Consider the following 13,296-nt stretch of genomic DNA (forward strand, 5'->3'; position numbering starts at 1 on the left):
ATTCCCGGTGTTTCGTGTTTTCGGGCAGAGGAGCCGGAGGGGGAAAGTTGCTGGTTCGATAGGTTAGAGGGGTGTGGCGGACGAACGGACTGCGTATCCGGAATCGTCTCGTCGTTCTGAGCAACTTTCATGTAGAAAGTATTTTCATCCGAGTTACGGATTAAAAGATATGATTTTCTAAAGATTTTATTAATTTCTGGAATTTAATTAATTAATTAATTAATTCGAAAAAATGTATTTATGACGTCAGCATGATGTCATGCTGACGTCAGCAGTCAACAGGGGTTGACTGGGTCAACCCGACAGTGGGTCCCGCGTGTCATTGACTGATAACTAACTAACTAAATTAATTAATCTAATTAGTAGATTAGTCAGGTTAATTAAATGATTAATTAGTCTAACCAGGTTTAATTAAGTTAATTAATTCTTTAATTAATTAATTAATATTTTAATTATTTTAATTATTTATTTATTTATTTTATTAAATCTTTTTTTTTCTTTTTAACAGGGGCGTGGGTCCCTAATGTCAGTGGCCCAGAGGGCCTAACGGGCGCTGGGCGCCGGGCGGTACGGGCGACGAGCGCCAGCCCGATAGGGCGCCGCGGGGCAACGGGCGAAGGGGCGGGCGCGTGGCCTGGCGTCGGTGGCCGTGGCCACAGCCGGAGCGCGGGGAGGTTGTGGCACAGGGGCAACCACGACTCGCGGGGCGCGCGTGGCGCGGCGCGCCGTCGGGCGCCGGCCGTAGCAGCAACGGCAAGGCGGAGGGAGGGTTGCGCGGGCGAGCGGAGCCAGGGCAGCACGGCAGGCGCGGGGCGGAGGCCGGCGCGGGCGCAGCCTGGTCGTGCACGGAGCAGGGCACCGGACGCAGCAACGGGAGGACGCGAACGGCGACTACGGCGAAAGGATTGAGAGGGGGATCGTCGGTGGGGTCCCTCACCCGCGTTGCAGGGGAGGCCCGATGCAGGGCGAACGCGACGGCGGGGAGCGGTGGAGTCGAGGAGGCGTTCCGGCGGGGTCCGACAACGGCGCGTGGCGAGGCAGCGCCGGCGTCGAGCACGTCGGGTGGCGGGGAGGAGATGAGGAGGCGGGCGGCGAAGCGGCGTTCCAGGCGGCGTAGGGCGTCGAGGGCGCGGTCGGCGCGACAGGGGAGCTGTCGAGGGAGCGGGGACAGGGCGGGAGGACGAGGGCAGGGGCCGGCGAGGCGGCGTTCGACGGGGCCGGGGCAACTGCCCCGATCCAGATCCCATCGGGGGGAGAGGGGGGAGAGGCGTGGGGAATCGAGGGAAGGGGAGTGGACCGAGAGGGGGAGTGGGGGCTGTGTGCGGTAGTGGCTAGGGTTTGGGAAGTGGGGAGGGGGTTATGCTGGGGACGACTGGGCCGGCCTGGGGGCCCGATGGCCTGCTGGGCCGTGGCCCAGTTGGGCCGGGGGTTGCTTTCTCTTTTTTTTTGGTTTTGTTTCTGTTTTCTGTTTTTTTTTTTTGTATTTTCCATTTCCTTTATTTTCTATTCTGTTATAATCTTAAGTTCCTCTTTACTTCAGTTTTATAAACCATAAAAGTAGTCCCTACTTTAGTGTTAATAAATAGGCTACTTACCACATAAGTTTGGGCAACTAAATAAAAGAGTTTAATATTTTATTTAACGTAATAGGCTCTCAACTAATTGGTTTTGCTACTGTTTAAAACATTCTAGAGTATTTTACACTTTTATGAAAGTGTGGTTTCTCTACCATAATTACCTATGCATTATTCGGCAATCACCGAACATTTTTGTTTTAATTTTTGAAAACTGTTATTATTTACCAAACTTTGAATTTGAATCCTGGTCCGGTTTTGACCTAACGATAGATTAGCAACAGTAACCGAGGTGACGTGGCATGATTAGCGTGGGATTACTGTAGCATGATTATCCGGGTGTTACATTGCGCCAACTATCCGGACCCACGACGCCGCGAGCCAATCAATCGCTCGTTTCACCGTCCCAGAGATCGACCCGCCTACGCCGGATCCCAGCCGTCCCTCCCCGATCGGATGCACGAGCCCACCCCTCCATCGCCGCCTCATTTGTTACCCGTACCCGCTCGCTCACCCACCCAACGGATGGATGTGTTGGACTTGGATGGATTTCTAGCCCGTGGATTGAATGAGTACGACTTTGTTGTTTCTGCAATATATGTAGTACACTTTGCTATATCTGAATAAGTATGTTGCTGACCATCCGTTCACATGATTCCTAGCTGTAATTGTTTGAAGACTGCAACCAGAATTGATCTTCTGTACTGACTCAAATTTCGGTCCCTTCTCTTGGGCCAACTCTAACTGCCGACCACAAACTGATGTTTGTTTTGATCGGATTAATTCTCCTGAGCCAACTTCAACCATCGAACCCAAACAAACCTTCTCTTGGGCTGGCGAAGAGGGAGAGGTCGACCTTGAGGTTGAGGTCGAACGCAATCCGCGCGGACGGCAGGCCGTGGTGCAGCTCGAGGTCGAGCCCCTCGGCGGCCATCCCAGCGGATGCACGACACCCCTCGGCCATTCTCCGCCTCGATGGACATGAACGAAACTACTCGAGGTCAAAGGTAGCTGGTGAGCGCCGCGGCAATGGTGGCGCTCACACGGCTAGGCTACCTTCAAACGAACTGAGCGAGCACGATACCCGCGAGCGAGTCACTTCGCTCCTCTCCCATCCCATGGAGCCCTCATATCCAACCGAACGAAAGCAAACCCAATGGATGTGTCCGCTCAGCATTTTGAAAATTTTAGCTAGTACCATTCAAAAAATGCATGTGACATTCTTAGAGAATGTTTATGATTTTTTTAAAATGTCTATGACACTTTTTTGTCAAATAACTATATATTACTCCAAATTAGGGATTACAATCTCGTAAGACAATATCTAAGACCTCATTTGGGCTTGAACCAAGCCGAACAATGTTACGACCTTGGCCTCTACCAAAGTTTGCCATAGCATGACTAGCACCATTGCCAATACAACGGATATGTGTAATACTCCCACTATTCCACAATGTAGAGCACCCGCGCTTCCCGAGATCCAAATTCGACCGTAAGTTTAACCCAGCGAGACCGACTACGGCGTGAGCAAAAATTATATCACCGAATTCGTATTTTCGATATGAATTCAGTGATATAATTTTTGCAACAGCCGCAGTCGGTCTCGTTGGTTTAATTTATGTTCAAACTTGAATTTCGGGAAGCGCGGGTGCACTACATTCTGGAATGAAGGGAATAGAACACTCATGTTCCCCCATACTATATTTTATCTCTCTGATCAAGAATGAGTATTTGGATAAATTGCTTCCACCTTTCAACACCATGGAAACCGCCTCCAAGCAGTCAGACTCAACCTCAATGGGTAGAGTACTCCATTGCAATGCCAAGTTAAACCTTTCTCAAATAGCAAGAAATTCAGATTACAACACATCATCACAAGTCGTCAAGATATATGCAAACACTAAATATTATGCTTCCCAGATGGTCCCGGACGACCATGCCAACTCCGCCTTTCCACACGGGATGGTGCCATCCTTGTTTAGCTTAACTCGCCCTTGACATGGAGGTAGCCAAGGGTTGCTTGAAATTGTATTATTATCACATGTGGCATGCATCATTGGGAAACTATGGTTAACCAGCTTCTTACCCTTGACAATTTCTGCATTAGGATCAAGCTTAAGAAAGGCAAGCGAGTCCAGGTTACTAGCCAAAATCTTGAGCTCCCCCACCGCGGGTGGCATGTCGTCCCCACCCACCTGGCCCTCGTCGACCGCGATGGCGAGATCTCTCGCCTTGTCGGCGACGCTCTCGGTCACCGCCGGCAGCACGTCGTCCCCGCGCACCAAGCCATTGTAGACCACGAAGGCGAGATCGCTCTCCTTCTCCACCGCCGCGGCCGCGACGCTCTCCACTGGGCCCACAATGCCGAGATCGCTCGCCCTCTCCGCCTCCACAACGGCGACGCTCCCCATCGGGATCTGGCCGGCGAAGAGCGCGAGATCGATGTCATACCCAATCGGCGGCGAGGGCGGGCGAAGACGCAGCTCGAGGTCGAGTCCATCCGCCTCCGTCCCGACCGATCCACGCGCATCCGCCATCTTGCTATGACCCACCGCCGTCACTCCTCACTCGCGACCTCTACTAGCGTCGTCGGCTGTCGGCTGGAGAAAATGGAAAACGTGAAAGAGAAAATGACTTTCTGTATATACGAGGAAATGCGTATGTAGCCCTAGGCTCTATACCCCATACCTAGGGTTCCGCGATGCTCACACCGACAGGGCTACTATAGACGAATAGGGTCCACACGAACCACGCCCTACAAGCCTAGCAGCTCACGCGGCGGCACCCAGCCCAGCCCACGAGCGGGCGGACGGCCGCCACCCCAGCTCTCTGGCCTCACCATCTTGTTTCTTTCCTCGAATCTAAAATCGATCTTATTTGAAATGTCTCTGCCTTACACTTTGCTACCTAAATTTAAAATGTCCCTGCATTACACTTTGCTATCTGAATGATGTTGTTGAACATCCGTTGACATTTTTTTCCAACCGAGCACCCCTTTTCATTAATTGCTTAACTGAAATACAAAGTTTACCGAGCCAATATACAAACACCAATAAGGAAACGATAAGGAAAAGTCAGGGAGGCGATTTGGTGCATTGCAAGGAAACCCCACTGTGAATGCTCGATTGGAATCCGCTACAGGGCGAAAACCTGACAACACATCTACAAATGATAGTATGAATCCCAAAGACAGATGACAACAGCAAGTCTGTCGACACTACTGACCAGGAGACCCTAACAAAACACAACCAACCGACCATCACCCTGGAGAACCTACCAAGTGCACAAGCCATCATCAGTTCATATAAGCTCAGAGATCAACAACGAAACATCACACTCCCATGGCCTGCCCCATGCCCAATGCAGCTATTACGGGCTTCAACCATGCCTTTATATGGCTTCTTTCATCAGCACACGGACGCCTTCCTAGAACACATCTTTATCAACATTCTTAAGAAGACCTGCCCAATACAACATAAACGAGCACACGGTCAAAACAGCCCCAAAAGGAGAGCGAATAACATGTCCATCAAAGGTTACTTTGTTTCTCAGGGTCCAAATGCTCGAGCACACAACAAGAATGCACATCAAGACTCCCCCCCCCCCCCCCGCCTCCCGGTAAGAAGGCATAAAGCCATGCAAAGCTTGAAGGAAATATGCCTTGGAGGCAATAATAAAGTTGTTATTTATATTTCCTTATATCAGGATCAATTTTTATTATTCATGCTAGAATTGTATTAACCGGAAACTTGATACATGTGTGGATACATAGACAAGGCACAATGTCCCTAGTATGCCTCTACTAGACTAGCTCGTTAATTAAAGATGGTTAAGTTTCCTAACCATAGACATGTGTTGTCATTTGATGAACGGGATCACATCATTAGGATAATGATGTGATGGACAAGAGCCAGCCGTTAGCTTAGCATAATGATCGTTAAGTTTGATTGCTATTGCTTTCTTCATGACTTATACATATTCATTTGACTATGAGATTATTCAACTCCCGGATACCGGAGGAATGTCTTATGTGCAACCAAATGTCACAACGTAACTGGATGGTTATAAAGATGCTCTACAGGTATCTCCGAAGGTGTTTGTTGGGTTGGCATAGATCGAGATTAGGATTTGTCACTCCGAGTATTTTAGAGGTATCTCTGGGCCCTCTCGGTAATGCACATCACTATAAGCCTTGCAAGCAATGTGACTAATGAGTTAGTTACGGGATGATGCATTACGGAACGAGTAAATAGACTTGCCGGCAATGAGATTGAACTAGGTATAATCATACGGACGATCGAATATCGGGCAAATAACATACCGATGACAAAGGGAATGACGTATGTTGTTATGCGGTTTGAACGATATAGATCTTCATAGAATATGTAGGAGCCAATATGAGCATCCAGGTTCAGCTATTGGTTATTGACCGGAGATATGTGCCGGTCATGTCTACATAGTTCTTGAACCCATAGGGTCCGCACGCTTAGGCTGTGTTGGGTGCTTAGTTTTTTTGGAGTTTTAGGAGAATACCATGGTTTTTGTAGAAACCTCAGTTTTAAATATTTTGACGAGTTTGGCTTCGACAAATACTTTAGTTTGATAAACCGTAATATATCTAAAACCATGTTTTTTTGCTGTATCTAAAAAAGAGGTCCCAACCTCTTTTTTATAAACTGAGAAACAGTTGCTCGAGTCCATGTTCTTCATGTCCTCATCACCCATCTTTCCTCCATCTTTTCTGCAGACAAGAAATCAAGATTACCACATGGGAAGCTCGACGATCGGTCTATCGGATAGTGCATGTACACATACGAATGAATTAGCACCGGCTGGGAACACAATCACATGTGCGGAGGCTTAGATTGTGGAGTAGATCGATTGATGCTTGGAGCAGAGTTATACACAACAAGCTAAGCTAGCTAGCCGAGCGATTCCACGTGGCCAGAGATACCAGATGAAACAGTGTTCATTATTAGCACAAGCTGATGTACTCCACAATCGGTTGATACTTGAAAGCAACTACATATCCTAGAATCTAGAGGATGTGCTCGTGCATGACAAGGCTGTAGGCACAAGCTGATCACGTCGTAGTACAACTCCTTGATGTAGCTAAATTTTGTTCAGCTAGCCATATCTAGGATAATCCATGCAACGAGTAGTCAAAACGAAAAAACTAAGAAAACTGCACTTGCCAAACACCTCATAGTTTTGCTAAAACTAAGAAAAACTATAGTTTTCAGAAAGCGGAGTATTCACTGCCCACACATTGGAATACTGAGGTTTTCTATTACTATGGTTTTGGGAAAAATGTGTTGCCAAACTAGGCCTTACCGTTCGATGACGACTTGTATTATGAGTTATGTGTTTTGGTGACCGAAGTTTGTTCGGAGTCCCGAATGAGATCACGAACATGACAGGGAGTCTCGGAATGGCCGAGAGGTAAAGATTCATATATTGGAAGGTTGTATTCGGACATCGGAATGGTTCCGAGTGATTCGGATATTTTTCCAAAGTACTGAGGGGTTACCGGAACCCCCCGGGGGAATATTGGGCCAACATGGCCATATGGGAGATGGGAGGCAGCCCACAAGGGGTAGCCGCGGCCCCTCACTATAGGGAGTCCGAATTGGACTAGGGAGGGGGCTCCCCACTTTCCTTCTCCTCTTCCTCTTCCTTCCCTCTTTCCCCCCTACAGGAAAGGAAAGGGAGTCCAACTAGGATTGGGAGTCCTAGTTGGACTCCCCCTTTGGCGCGCCCCTAGGATGACCGCCTCCTCCCCTCCTCCTTTATACACGGGGGCAGGGGGCACCCAAAGACACATCAATTGTTCCTCAGCCGTGTTGGGTGCCCCCCTCCACAGTTTACCACCTCCGTCATATTGTCGTAGTGCTTAGGCGAAACCCTACGCGGATCAAATCACCAACACCATCGTCGCGCCGTCGTGCTGACGGAACTCTCCCTCGACCCTCTACTGGATCAAGAGCTCGAGGGACGTCATCGTGCTGAACGTGTGCTGAACACGGAGGTGCCATACGTTCGGTACTTGGATCGGTTGGACCATGAAGACGTTCAACTACATCAATCGGGTGTACGTGAATACACTCTCCCGTCTCGTTGTTATGCTTCTCCTAGATAGATCTTGCGTGATCGTAGGATTTTTTTTGAATTGCTACGTTCCCCAACAATATTTACACTCTAAATCTCTGGCTCGGGTTACCATGAGACCTAATGACTCTCCATTCTGGAGGGGCTAATGAGGATAAAAGATATCTTCTTTCATAGAGCAAAATTCGTTGTTGGTAGTGATACCACAACACGATTTTTGGAGGACACATGGTTCGGGGAAACGCCGCTAGTTTTACAATATCCTACCTTGTACAATATTGCACAACGTAAGGGTGACTACGTGGCTATAGTATTACAAGCGTCCTTATTAAATATCTAGTTCAGGAGGTCCTTAGTTGGGGAGCGTTGGAACTCCTAGCTACACCTCGTGCGGAGATTGATTGATGTTCAACTCTTTGACCAGCCCGACTCTATCCACTGGAAGTTATCTGCAAGTGGGGTGTTTACGGTCAAATCTTTTTACATGGATCTAATCAAATCTGGCCCAATCCCAAAATCGATTCATATTTGAAGATCAAGGTTCCCTTGCGAATTAAAATTTTTATGTGATTTGTCCACAAGCAAGTGATCCTTACCAAAGACAATTTTCTTAAGCGAAGATGGGTAGAAAGTGCACGTTGTTGTTTTTGCGATCGAGATGAAACGATACAACACCTTTTCATTGAGTGCCCTCTCCCGAAGTTGCTTTGGCGCACCATTCAAATAGCCTTCAATATTACTCCTCCAGATAGCATTGAAATGATATTTGTGATGTGGTTTACTGGAATAGACTCAGCTAGTGCGGCATAGATTCGGATAGGAATATGTGCTTTATTATGGGCTATATGGAACTGTAGGAATGATATGATCTTTAACAAACAAAATATTTTAAATTTCTTGCAGGTCATCTTGAGAGCTACGTCCTGGATCTGTACGTGGCCGTTACACTCCTACGGACTCGAGTGAGCCTTTGGTTACTCGGTGCAACCGTTGGGAGATGGTAGTGCGGGGTATCTTTAACCGGTTTGGATGGCGACCCATTAATAGGATAGGTGTTTAGTCACTGTATCCTGTTTTTATGCCAGTTATGGCTTTATGATTTCAGACATTTTCTTTTATTTTTGCTTCGTTTGTGAGCTGAACTGTTTCCAGACTTTGTATTTCTTTGGCACTTTCTAATATTATGACATATGCATCTGTCCGCGCAGCCGGCGACAAAACCCCGAGCTCCCCCACCCCAGTCACCGCGTCGTACCCACCCACCGGGCCATCGTACACGATGATGGCGAGATCGTTCTCGTTACCCTCCTCCACGTCCGCGAACGTGAAGTTCTCCACAAGGATCAGGTCAGCAAAGACCGTGATGGCCTCCATCGGGATCGGGTCGGCAAACACTGTGAGGTCGACGTTCTGGTCGAAGTCATAGGTAATCGGCGCGGATGGCATACCGAAATGCAGCTCGAGGTCGAGGCCCCCCGTTGCCGTCCCCGCGGATCCACGCTCCCTCAGCCATCCTCGACATGAAACTGCCCTACCTAAACTAGTGTTGTTACTCAAGAGAAGCTAAGAGTCGTGGGCTACTTGAGTGAAAAATGACTTGGGGGAATGCTTTTGGGATGGAAAAAGGAATACGGTCTGTATATACATACGGCACAGCAGGCACGGATGGTCGAGAGGTGCCGTATGCAGCCCTGCCCTAGGTCTTTATATGTTGTATCTTAGGTTTTCCTGACACGGCTACATGCAAACGAAAAGAAAGCCCATGTGGATCAGGCACTCCTCAACCGGCCCACGGCTCACGCGGCGGCATGCGCTACGAATGAAGCAGCTTCCGGTCACCCACTAAGGATGAAGCAGCTTCCATCACACCAGTGATCCGGCCCCACAACCCCACGAGCCAATCACGTCGCTCCTCTCCTATCCCGTGGATCGCCCCCTTCCCTCGAATCCTATCCCTCCATATCCTATCGCACGAACACTGATCCGACGAATGTGTCCGCTCAACTTTTAGAAAATGTATGTACCATTCGTAAAAGTGCGTGTGACATTTACAAAATATCCATGAAATACAGAAAAATGTACTTAACACTTTCTGATAATATTATACAATGTAACAACCCCGTGAGACAGTCATGTCGCTCCTCTCCCATCCTGCGGATCACCCCCTTCCTTCGAGTAACGATGCTAGGTTAGGCAGGGCAGTTTCGTGTCGGCAACCAAACATATCTGGTCACTAAGGTACAACAACGTAACCTAATACAAAGCCACTGCTAGGCTAGCTCACTACAATACAATAACAAATTCCTCGCACAAGAAAAACAGTAACAACAACAAGAGTACCATCTGCCTGACACAGTTGACATGCAGTATGAGATATTGAAATCCCAGCGCTAGGATGGAAGGCTACACACTCTACATGTTTGGTTGGGGCGGACGACGTCCTTCTTCGCGATCAGAAGACACGAACGGATCCCAGGTGGCCACTGGAACGCCCACACCTCGACACCATCGCCCGTCTCCAAGCGGCAGTCTACGATGAAGCTCATGTACCCCTTACCGTTGATGACGGTCGAGTTGCAGCGGTGGAATTTGTTCAGCTTCAGTCCGTCAGACTAGCCACTAGCTGCTCGTGTAGACGGACAAGGACACACCCGGGTATGTCGGCGGCGACGTACAGGAAGGCATGATGGTGGGGTGTCAGGGCCGGTCCTGAGATATCGGGGGCCCGGGGCGAAACTAGAACCCGGGGCCCCTTAATACAACATCGAAATAATAGTAAGCATGCCTAAATTCCATTTAATAACTATGTATAGGATCATTAATTTGCCGAGAAACTTAAGTTACTTACTCCAAGAAATAAGTTGCAATGATGTTTCATATTAGACAAAAGGTAAATTTGATTTTCACACACCTCTTGTGAAATCAGACACAAGTGAAACTCCATATATTAGGTGGGCAAGAAGTTGTCTATCCACCAATAACCTATCCTCCTATAACCATCCACGAACAAACAAAAAAATTGACGGCATGAGAAAATTCCATCGCATAAAATGTACAATCGGCCAGATGACAATTACGATCAGCATATGCAAAAAAAATAAGGACTAGAGAAGGATCCTGAAATTTTATACTAAATTATAGTGATAAAACAATCAGCTGTAATTTATAACATAAATTTGGACGCCATAAAAACCAGGGAAAACAAAAATACCTACGGTGCCGCACCTCTGTTTCGCTATCACCACGATGTGCGCCCAGGCGGGAAGCCTCGTTGGCCGTGCGTGCAGTTCGTAGATCACCGCCGTTTTATTTTACTTTGTTAGGGTTTGGCTCGGTGTGCTGCTGCTTTTCGGCCGCCGCAGCTAAATGAGGAAGGTATAAATCAATCGATCGCTTCCTTCCAAAACAGGATTGCTATTTTGTGCTAAAAAAGGCCCTGAGACAACCAGCCCACCATCACGTAACTCACGTTATAGTAATACTAATAAAGAAATAAAGGCCCAAGGCCCATTGCGCTAGAGCATAAACATAACGTATCGTCTTTCTTCTTCGTTGAGACAACAGAACAGCAGTTGGAGCGCCTCCAATGGCTGAATTCAGGGTACCAATGCTCACACATATACCTGGAGAGGGGGCCCCTTGGCTTGGGGGGCCCAGGGCGGCCGCCCCCCCTGCCCTCCTCAGGGCCGGCCCTGTGGGGTGTGCACGATCCGGGAGGAGGAAGCGTGTGTGCCGCGGGTTCATGTCCAACTTGCTCAGGACCTTCTCCTCGATGTAGCTCAGCGGTAGGTTCCTGCGTAGGTGGTGTATGTTTTGGAGCTCGCCGCTCACCGTGCGCCGCTGCTTGCCCAGGGGAGCAACGGGAGCCCCACGCTAGGCGGCACCTGCTGCAGGGGGAGGTGGCAGAACGCCAGCACGATGGAGTCGGCGCTACCGCCCGGGGCGATCTCCTTGGCCTCGACGTGCTCGTCGTGCAGCATGGACAAAACCCCGACTTCAGTGAACGACGTCCACGCCGGCCGAAACGATCTGCCCGACCTCGATGTGCTTGTCGTGCATCGTGGCCAAAACCATGACGTCGGTGACCATGCCGTCCCCGCCCACTGGGCCCTCATGGATGACAATGGCCCCCATCTCCATGTCCGCCGCAACACTCTCTGTCATGTGGGCGGCACCAGCTTGTCGGCCCCGCCCACCGCCACCTGGCCCTCGTACACGACGAGGGCAAAATTCTCCACCGAGATTGGCCGGCAAAGAGCACGAGGTCGACGTTGAGGTCGAGATCGAACGCGGTCCGCATGGACAGCAGACCGAGGTGCAGCTCGAGGTCAAGCCCCTAGGCCACCGTCCACGCAGATACCTGCCCCTTGGCCATCCTTCCTCGATTGTTATGAAACTACCCTAGCACCGTTACTTGAGGTCGAAGCTAGCTAGTAAGCGTCGTCGCACGGGGAAAATGCTTTTTGGAGGAAATAACCTGGCAATACGACGGTATATGTACTCCCTCCAGTTCTTTTTAGTCTGAAGATAAGTTATCTTCGAAATTAATGTATCTCTACTTTGAGCAAACTTATAGATAAAAGTTTCTATATTCACAATGCCAAATCTATATTGTTTGATTTGTTATGAAATGTAGTTTCATAGTTCATATATTTAATATTATAGGTGTTGATATTTTTAAAAATAAATTTGGTCAAACTTTGCAAAGTTTGATTTGACCCAAATCATTATACGCGGAGTAAAAAGGACCAGAGGGAGTATATACATACGGCGTGTGCAGGACGGACGGTGGAGGACAATGTATCTAGGTCTTCGGTTTCGCAACGTAGTGGGGCACACACGGCTAGGCTACCTTCGGACGAACAGAGCACGAGCGGATCAGGCCAGAATATTTTCATGCCTTGCAAAAATATGTTTTTGGCATTTTATAAAAAATGTTTGTCTAATTTAGCAAAAAAAATCATAGCATTCAAACAAAATGTACATTACATTTATAACTATGTTCATGCATTTCAAAATTATTTTTGTGACATTTTATAAAAAATGTTTATACAATATAAAAAATGTTCACATAGTTTCAAAAATGTTTTGTATCATTTCAAAAGTTAATTTAATGTGTATTCAGAAAGTATTTAACACGTACTCCAAAAAATGTTCAAAAATATGTTAATCATGTCGGAGTATTTGACAAATGTTAATCATGTTAAAAAATGTTTTAGATATATACAAAACATACACAATTGTGTATGAAAAAAGTAGGCAGCACACAAATATTTAAAAAACATGTATTTGAAAAATGTTAAACATGTACAATTATGCACGCCATTCCTTGCTACGAATGTAAAAATGAAGGGTGTCTCACCTACAAGTGTAAGTACAATGTTATAGAAAAGATTGCATTCGTAATCAGAATTGTACGTGCAACATAATTAAGGAGAGCTACCTAGCTGATCACTAAGATACAACAACTTGACCAAAGACCAAGGGACCGCTCTAGGCTATAGCTCACTACGACCGGAGAGTAACCATCTGTCGGACACAGTTGACATGCAATATGAGATCCCAGCGAGAGGATCTACGGGTTTCGGGCGGGACAGACGACGTCCTTGGCGAT

This window comes from Triticum aestivum, chromosome 5A (genome assembly GCF_018294505.1).
Source record: "Triticum aestivum cultivar Chinese Spring chromosome 5A, IWGSC CS RefSeq v2.1, whole genome shotgun sequence".
Classification (NCBI taxonomy): Eukaryota; Viridiplantae; Streptophyta; class Magnoliopsida; order Poales; family Poaceae; genus Triticum; species Triticum aestivum.